The 7,278-nt window shown below is 42.5% G+C and overlaps 1 long non-coding RNA gene across 1 annotated transcript; it reads left to right on the top strand.

Moving 5' to 3' along the window:
• The first annotated feature begins 1,221 nt into the window (after positions 1-1,221).
• Positions 1,222-4,862, top strand: LOC132072864 (uncharacterized). Its single transcript, XR_009418417.1, has 3 exons — positions 1,222-1,286; positions 4,497-4,641; positions 4,758-4,862. It is a non-coding gene; the product is annotated as an uncharacterized LOC132072864 (long non-coding RNA).
• Positions 4,863-7,278: the final 2,416 nt, after the last annotated feature.

Here is a 7,278-nt window from a genome sequence, read left to right as displayed (position 1 = left end):
GCATGGAGTTTTCTTGGCTGGTTTCCAGCATTTATTATGGAATTGTGCTGGCATTCCTAATCTTTGAGAGAGCCTGAATTCAGTCTGGCACACAGGGTGTTAATGAAAGCATTCTTGATGTTTGAAGTGTTTTTTGTGTAAAAGAGTTTCTGCTTTAGAATGTGGTTAGAGGCTCCTTGGTGCCCTTGCAAGACCAGCCTCCAAGCCAGGCAACTGGCTGATTTAGAGCCTGTGGAATTAGTGCTGTCCCCATACTCCACCCAGCACCAGGAAACCACAAGAATCAAGCAAACAATAGGATTTGTTTGGTAAAAAAAGATTTTTTCCCAACCCTGCAAGATGTCATTTGTTGTACATCAGGGATTTATGGGGAGGGAGGGGAATTCCACTTCTTTGAGCCCGGTCTCAAGGGAATGTATGAGCATGTCTTTGGTCCTGTGAAGAACTTCTGAACTGCTTCAGGGAAAGCACACACAGCTTAGGGACTGGTCAGGACAGCTCCCAAAAGTGCTGAGGAAGTTGAGTGCAGCTCAAGTGTGACATGACTTCATCTCTTTAGCTTCTGTAGTGAATTTTGCTTGTCCAGTCCATCCTGCCCTGTGGTTAAAGGCTAACCGTTCCCAGCACTGCATGCATGATGCCTTTCCCTGTATACATTTCACAGCCTGCTGGAGGCTGGGTGACCCAGAGCAGCTTGGAGCTTTCTGAAACTTCCAGGATACCTTGGAAAAGTCTTACATTACATGACATTTCCTGAATATTTCCCAAGCATTTTTCTGAAAACATTTTTTCAGATAAAATAGCAATAAGCAGATATTTGTTTTGTGCTAAGAAAAAAAAAAAAAAGTTTTTCTAGAAGCAAATGTAGCTTGAAAACACTTGTCCTGTTTCATACAGAATTAAAGGCAAGTGTTATTGGGACAAAATTGAATCAGATTTCTGATGAACTCCTGATAGTTTCATTACCACTCAAACCCCAGGTATAGGAAATTCTCATTGGAACTGAACAACCAAAAAAGATTTAAGCAGCTGAAAGTTTTTGGCTTCAGTTTTATCTTTTTAAAACATAAAATTGCTCTTTCAGTTGCCTAAAATGAATGTGAAGGACATAGGTCACAATTAGCAATAATATCAGTGAGATGGTCTGGAATGAATCAACCTTACTGGAGCCTCTTCCATCTTGAAAAGGTGAAATTGTGAATTTAACACATTTCTCTTTTAAGAAACAGGAACTGCGGTTGCTTTCTGTGGATTCAAGTGGAAGTGAGCAGTCCTGGGATTCTGAGGTAGGTGATTTTAATTTCTAATTGGTGACTCTTCCCTTACAGTCTTTGTGTAAATAATTAAGCTGATAACTCTTTCACTGCCATATCAGACATTTAGCAGAGACTTGCCACATTTAAATGGTGCAAAATCTGAAGATGTTGCAACCTTAAGTACTTCAAGATAATGGTAAAACACTGGAAACAAAACTTGCAGAGTTGTAGAGGAAGAGTCATTGGCGAGACATGCTCTTTGCCTTATAAAAAGCTTGAAAATTTAGAGGTACCAATAAAATCTTTGGAAAATGAAAAGAAAGAAATAACAGATTGGCCTAGGAGTTTGATGTGGAACCAGCAGCTCTTGGCTGTGTACAAATTCTTTCAAAGAAACGTTTGGAAAAGTTCTTTGCAGCATTTTTATTGTGTTTTTCTTCATCAGTTTTGTTGCCAAAATGATTTAATGCGGGCTGAATACTCGCTGTGTCTTATTCTCTAAAAGTTCTTTGACACAAGCCTCTCAAAAAAAGGCAACTTTTCTCTGTTAGACAGCTCAGGCTGGCTCTTTGGAGCAGGGGAGCAGCAGCTGTAATGTACAATAATGCAGATGGATTTTGGAATGCCTCAGGCCGAGGCTGTGCATCCTGGAACTCAGGAATCTGTTCATGGCTTTTCCATAGCAATCAGAGACGGTCCTTCCCTGGTTTGCAGTTGTGATTAGTGAGGGTTGCAAGAGAGATCCTGACTTTGGGACATCCCAGGAGCCACAGATTGTAGTAAAACCACTGAAATGTCACTGGTTCAAGTGGTTAGTGATTCATATGGCACCAAACCCAGGAGTAATTGGGAATTTCTGTTGAGCAATGGTGTGTTTTTGTAAGAGTAGAAAAGTTGTATTAGTTGAGCAGATAACTGTCCATCTGGCCTAATATCCCACTTCTGAGTACTTTAAAGCAAGGTGTTAATCTGCCTCTCCCCAATATCATGTTAATTATCCAACACTGTAGCTGTGTTGGGCTTGGAGTAGAGAGGATTTCTTCCTGATCCCAGCTGGTGATCAGCTTATGCCTTGATGATATGGACTGATAGCCCCGATAATTCTTATATAAGCCAGCAGCAGTTTCAAATTTAATCCTTTTCATAATGGAAATTACATTTATGTTTTGCAGGCATCCACCAGGCGAGGTGGAATCTTAAATATTCCAGCAGCCTTTGGAAGTTTGCTGCCTAGTTTGTCTCAGTAGCCTCATTCAACCTCCTGTGAATTTGGTTAAACCACAACTGCACTTAGCCACTCTCATAACAGTAGAAGCCAAATCTTTTCATCCATACGGAATAAAGTCCTATTATGTCTAACAAGATTGACCCCAATCCTCCCTCACAGGACAGGCAGTGCTCCATCTGTACCAATTTCAGGCACTAATATTCCTCTTCACTCTGAAAAGTCTCTGATTTTGGGGATAGTTTGAGAAGCCATGAAGTCATGGTTTTGTTGTTTGCTGGCCCTTTTCAAGGACACCCAAAAGTTGTGGTGGGCTTTTGCTGGTCTACAAAGAGTCCAGGTGTTCTTTGTAGATGCCTCCCACTGCTCTGGAAGAAATATTGGTAGTTAGGATTAGATATTTTGGATTTCAAAGCTAGGATTTCTTTATAGGAGCAAGCTCTTGATCTCTCCTTCTAATTTACTAATGCTCTCACTTCCTTCTGGTTTTTGGATTGCTTCCAGCCTAGTCTGAACAGCAGCTGTGACCCAATGTGTTTCTTCATTAAGCTCATTTTGTAAATCATTTGTGCTGTATCTCCCTGTTCGACTGCTGAAATGACATTTGGATCACAGTTGTCTGTTCTAGATTAATAGGCAGTGTCTCTATAGGGAGTTTTTCTGTGATGGCATGTAAATGGACAAACAGAACTTGAATCTGTCTCCCTTTGCTCTTGGCTGAAGCACCTGGGCAGTTCCAAGCCCAGTCTATGCCCTCCTTATCTCCCAGGGAATGTAGGGTTGGACAAGGCCCCATGCCACTGGAATCTAGCACTGCCTTGACTTTGTAAGAGAAAAACAGGTTCAGAATGTGGCTTTGTAGCATTGGCAGCACCCACTTCAGTCTTGCCTTACGTCACCAAGATCAAAAGAGAGCTGCCAGTGACAACCATATCGCTCATGTCATGGCCCTTCACAGGCAGCTTCCAGCTGCCCAAAGGGGATCAAAGATGGAGGAGAGAAATCTGGCTGCCTGCATCCTGGAAATTCATTGCAACTGAGCTGCTGTGGCTGCGGTGTCTGTGAACCAGCCACATGTCCTTAGGGGTTAGTATTCAGGGATTTTTAATTGGTGGAATGAAATGGGAATGTCCATATTGACAGTTACCATGTCTCTCCTGTGGACAGGAGCTTCTTGGGATGTCCTCATGAAATTCCCTGTAACTGCGCAGTAATCCCACTGTACCTCTGTCTATGAACCGTATAGATCTGATGCTGAGTTGGGTGTTTGTTTCTTGCTTGTAAAGAGTTGCAAACAGGCCTGATTTTAATTCCTGGTAATGTTGACAAACTCTGGTGACAGGCATTGGCTCGCTTTCAGACAGAAAACAGGTACCATTTCTCATACCTGGTTTTTATTTTCTATGCTTTGCTTTCCTATGTTGCAAAGTCAACCACAGGAAGCGTGATCCAACCCATAGGTAGCAGGATTCCAGCAGGGCCCAGGCCCATACTGTGTTCTCTATTCCTGGAGCAGCCAGTGTTCAACAGGAACTGGAAATCTGACATGGATTTGTACCATGGAGGAGAGGTATGGAGATGTCTCCAACTCAAAATGGGGCCCACCACTGTTTGTACATGGTTCTTCCCTGCCTTCCTGTCCATCTTTTCAAACAAGACCCACGTGGGAGGCTTTTAATTTTCTGTGTCAGACCTGGAGATGGGATCAAATGTCAGTTGTTTGCCTTTTTCAGCATGTGTTGCATTCATAGACCATGAGAAGTCTGTGTTCCACCAGGGCCACGAGAACCATTGCCAGGTTTGGACTTGATGGACCAATTCTCATTTTCACTGCTATTATCAGAGTGAAAAACAATCCTTTTAGATGCCAGACCTGGCTCTCACTCGGCTTGCTACTAGGGTTGGCAAACTTTCCATGAATCTCATGTTCTGACTTGATCCCCAGTGCCTCAGTTATTTCTTAGAAAAACATGTTTGAAATTAAACACTGGCCATAGTAGTGTGCATTTGTGTAGCAGGGATCACCCCAAAATCTCCCAGTGGATCTGTTCCTGACTCTGTGTGCAGCCTTGAGGCATCATGGGATGATGGAACCCAGCAGGAAACAAGACAGTGCAGTGCTTTGGAAGAGGAAGTAGAAATATTATGGAAAAGCCAGTGGTGACCTCTCCTTCCCCTCCCTGTATGATAAGTGCAAGATGGTTTTTAGCAATTAAATGTGATGAGAACCAGTGTTATCTCACCCCAGCTCAGCCATCTCCCCCACTCTTCCACAGGGTGTACATCTGGTTTAAGCACTGCTTAAAATCAAAGTCCCTGAGTTTCGTGAACCTCCACAAAGTCCAGTCAACTGGAAGTTCAAGGTTTGTTGGGTGTGTGACCTTTAGAGAATAAAGAAATAAAACATCCTGTTAATAGTAGGTGCTGCTAGTCTGGTCTTTATTTCTTCCTATTAATTTCTCTCGGTTATACAAGAAAAATTATATTTTTATTTTATAAATAGTAAGTTCTTTGTCAGCTTTCAACTATCAAAAATACACTTCTTTCATGCAAATTACTTTTATATTTAGGGTGATGGATGCATCTGTTTATCCTGAGGCTGACACCAGCCTGAGGTAAAACGTGAAAAGGTTTGTAGCAAATTATTCCTTTCTTCTCAGAATGATGCTCATCACTTGAGCACTGCTGCTCTCAGCTGTACCATTTGCAAGGACTGGCAGGATATGAAGTAGTACTGCTTGCTTTATGCGGAAACTTTGCTACTCTGGGGATCAGCTCGAGTAAAGCTGGAAAATGTGATCATTATATTTTCCTAGCTCAGTGCAAACTAGGCCAGCCCAGGTGGCACCATGAGCTGTGCACAGTGCCCAGTAGCCCGCAGTGCCAAACTGTGTGGAGCTGCATCTGGCTGCGTAGTGGGAGTGCCAGGAGATGGGGGCAGAGCGAATTCCTGTTCCACTGCTGTGCCCGTGGTCTGTCAAACACACCAGTGCCTTCTGTGTGGGATCAGTGATGGAGCTGGGACAGACCTGTGAGCTGGTGAGGGCCTTTAACAATGCCTGACAAACACACATTGCAGGAGGGAAATGGAGTTTAGGTATAACTAATACAAATACCTTTTCTCTGCTGCATTAGAAATTGAGCACCAAACCAATTCATAATTTGTCATCAAGCCCCAGAGCAATATTTGGAGACTCTTCATGTCCTTTACATAGGAAAAGGTCCCAGCAAAGGTGACACCAGCATCTCTTCTCCTGATACCCCAAATCTTGAGAGCTATTTTATTTAGATTGCAGGTTTGTTATCAAAATTATTGCAAACATGCAAGCTGTCTGCACTCCTGCTTTTCTCAGATATTCTTCCTGTTGATCCTGGAGAAGCAGGAGCTGGGATGGCGCAACAGATACAGACAAAGCTTTGTCTACCCCTCAGGAGTGTGTTCCCAGACCCAGCACCTCCTTATGGCTCTAGGATATTTGCAAAGGTGAAACACTGCTGTCACACATCCTGTATGGTGAACTTGGTGAAGCTTACAGTCTCATCCTCCCTAAAAATGGCTTTCCCTCAGTTTAGATAATATTTCCTCAAGGATTCTCGTTTGAGAAGGCTTTTAGCATAAAGAGAAATGGACAGTCTTTTCTGTGTCATTGCTGGAGCAAATCTAGAGGGAAACTAGATCCTTAGGAAAAGGTTTTGTGGGATGGCGTTCAAACCTGCACAGTCTAATTAGTGGTTTGATTTGTCAAGGTTTTATAATTTCTGCAGAGCCTTTTTAAATCCCATGAACACCATCTTGCTTTCATTCCTCCTAGACTAGATAGGGCTGTTGAAAAGGTCCTGTTGTGCATAAGGATAAAATCACAGAATCACCAGGTTGGAAGAGACCTTCAAGATCGAGTCCAACCCAGTCCTAAATGAGCTGATCTGTTGGAACTTCTGCACTTAACAGGCAATTTCCATTGATTTTGCCACTTCAGGGCAACAGACTATAACAGAATTAGACAAAGTAGACCAGAATTTGACAAAAATATTGCTATTTGTCAGTTTAAGGAACACATTTTCAGATTTTTTGCACCATTGCTACATTTTGCTATTGATAATAAGGCTCTTTCAATTAAAAGTTGTTTAAAAATAGATCTGCTAGATAAAGCAGGAATGTCAAATATCACGTGAGTGAGGGCAGAGTTTGTATCCCGTTTTATTTGCATGTTTTGGTGATGGGCGCACTTAAAATTAAGTGGATTGAAACTGGCTTTGGACCTGTTCCATGCTATTTGACTGCCTGGGCAGCATGGTGTGGGTTGGAATACTTGGGGTTCCACCTTAGGCAAAGCAGAGCTGTGCTGCCTGGACATGAAAACACACCTAGGAGAGACAAGGTTTTAGGTGACTTCATGAAAAATAGACAGATTAGGTCTTCAGGTTGTTTTCTAAATGCCTCTGCACCCTCCCCAGCAATGACACTGGAACATTCCTTTAGCTATTACATGAGGCAGGATCTCCTTTCCAGAGTGTTGGAATGTGCAGTCGATCCAGACATCTGATGGCTGGAAAAAAAGCAGGGGCACTGGGCAATTTTTATTTAAATCACAATGCTCTGGGTCTGTGGCCTCCAAACCATTTGTACTCCTTGCAATGAGCAGATAACTTGTAATTGATGAAAGATACTAATGCAAATTCCAGTAAAATGAGCACATATCAAATTCTTGGGAAACACTGAAGTAAAAAACTCTTATGCTCTTGGAGCAGCCATCAAGTGATTGATATGATACAATATCATGTGTTGACACAGTGAAA

The sequence above is a fragment of the Ammospiza nelsoni genome, chromosome 4, assembly GCF_027579445.1.
Source record: "Ammospiza nelsoni isolate bAmmNel1 chromosome 4, bAmmNel1.pri, whole genome shotgun sequence".
NCBI lineage: Eukaryota > Metazoa > Chordata > Aves > Passeriformes > Passerellidae > Ammospiza > Ammospiza nelsoni.
The sequence above is the reverse complement of the archived record's forward strand: the minus strand, read 5'-3'. Positions and strand labels throughout refer to the sequence as shown.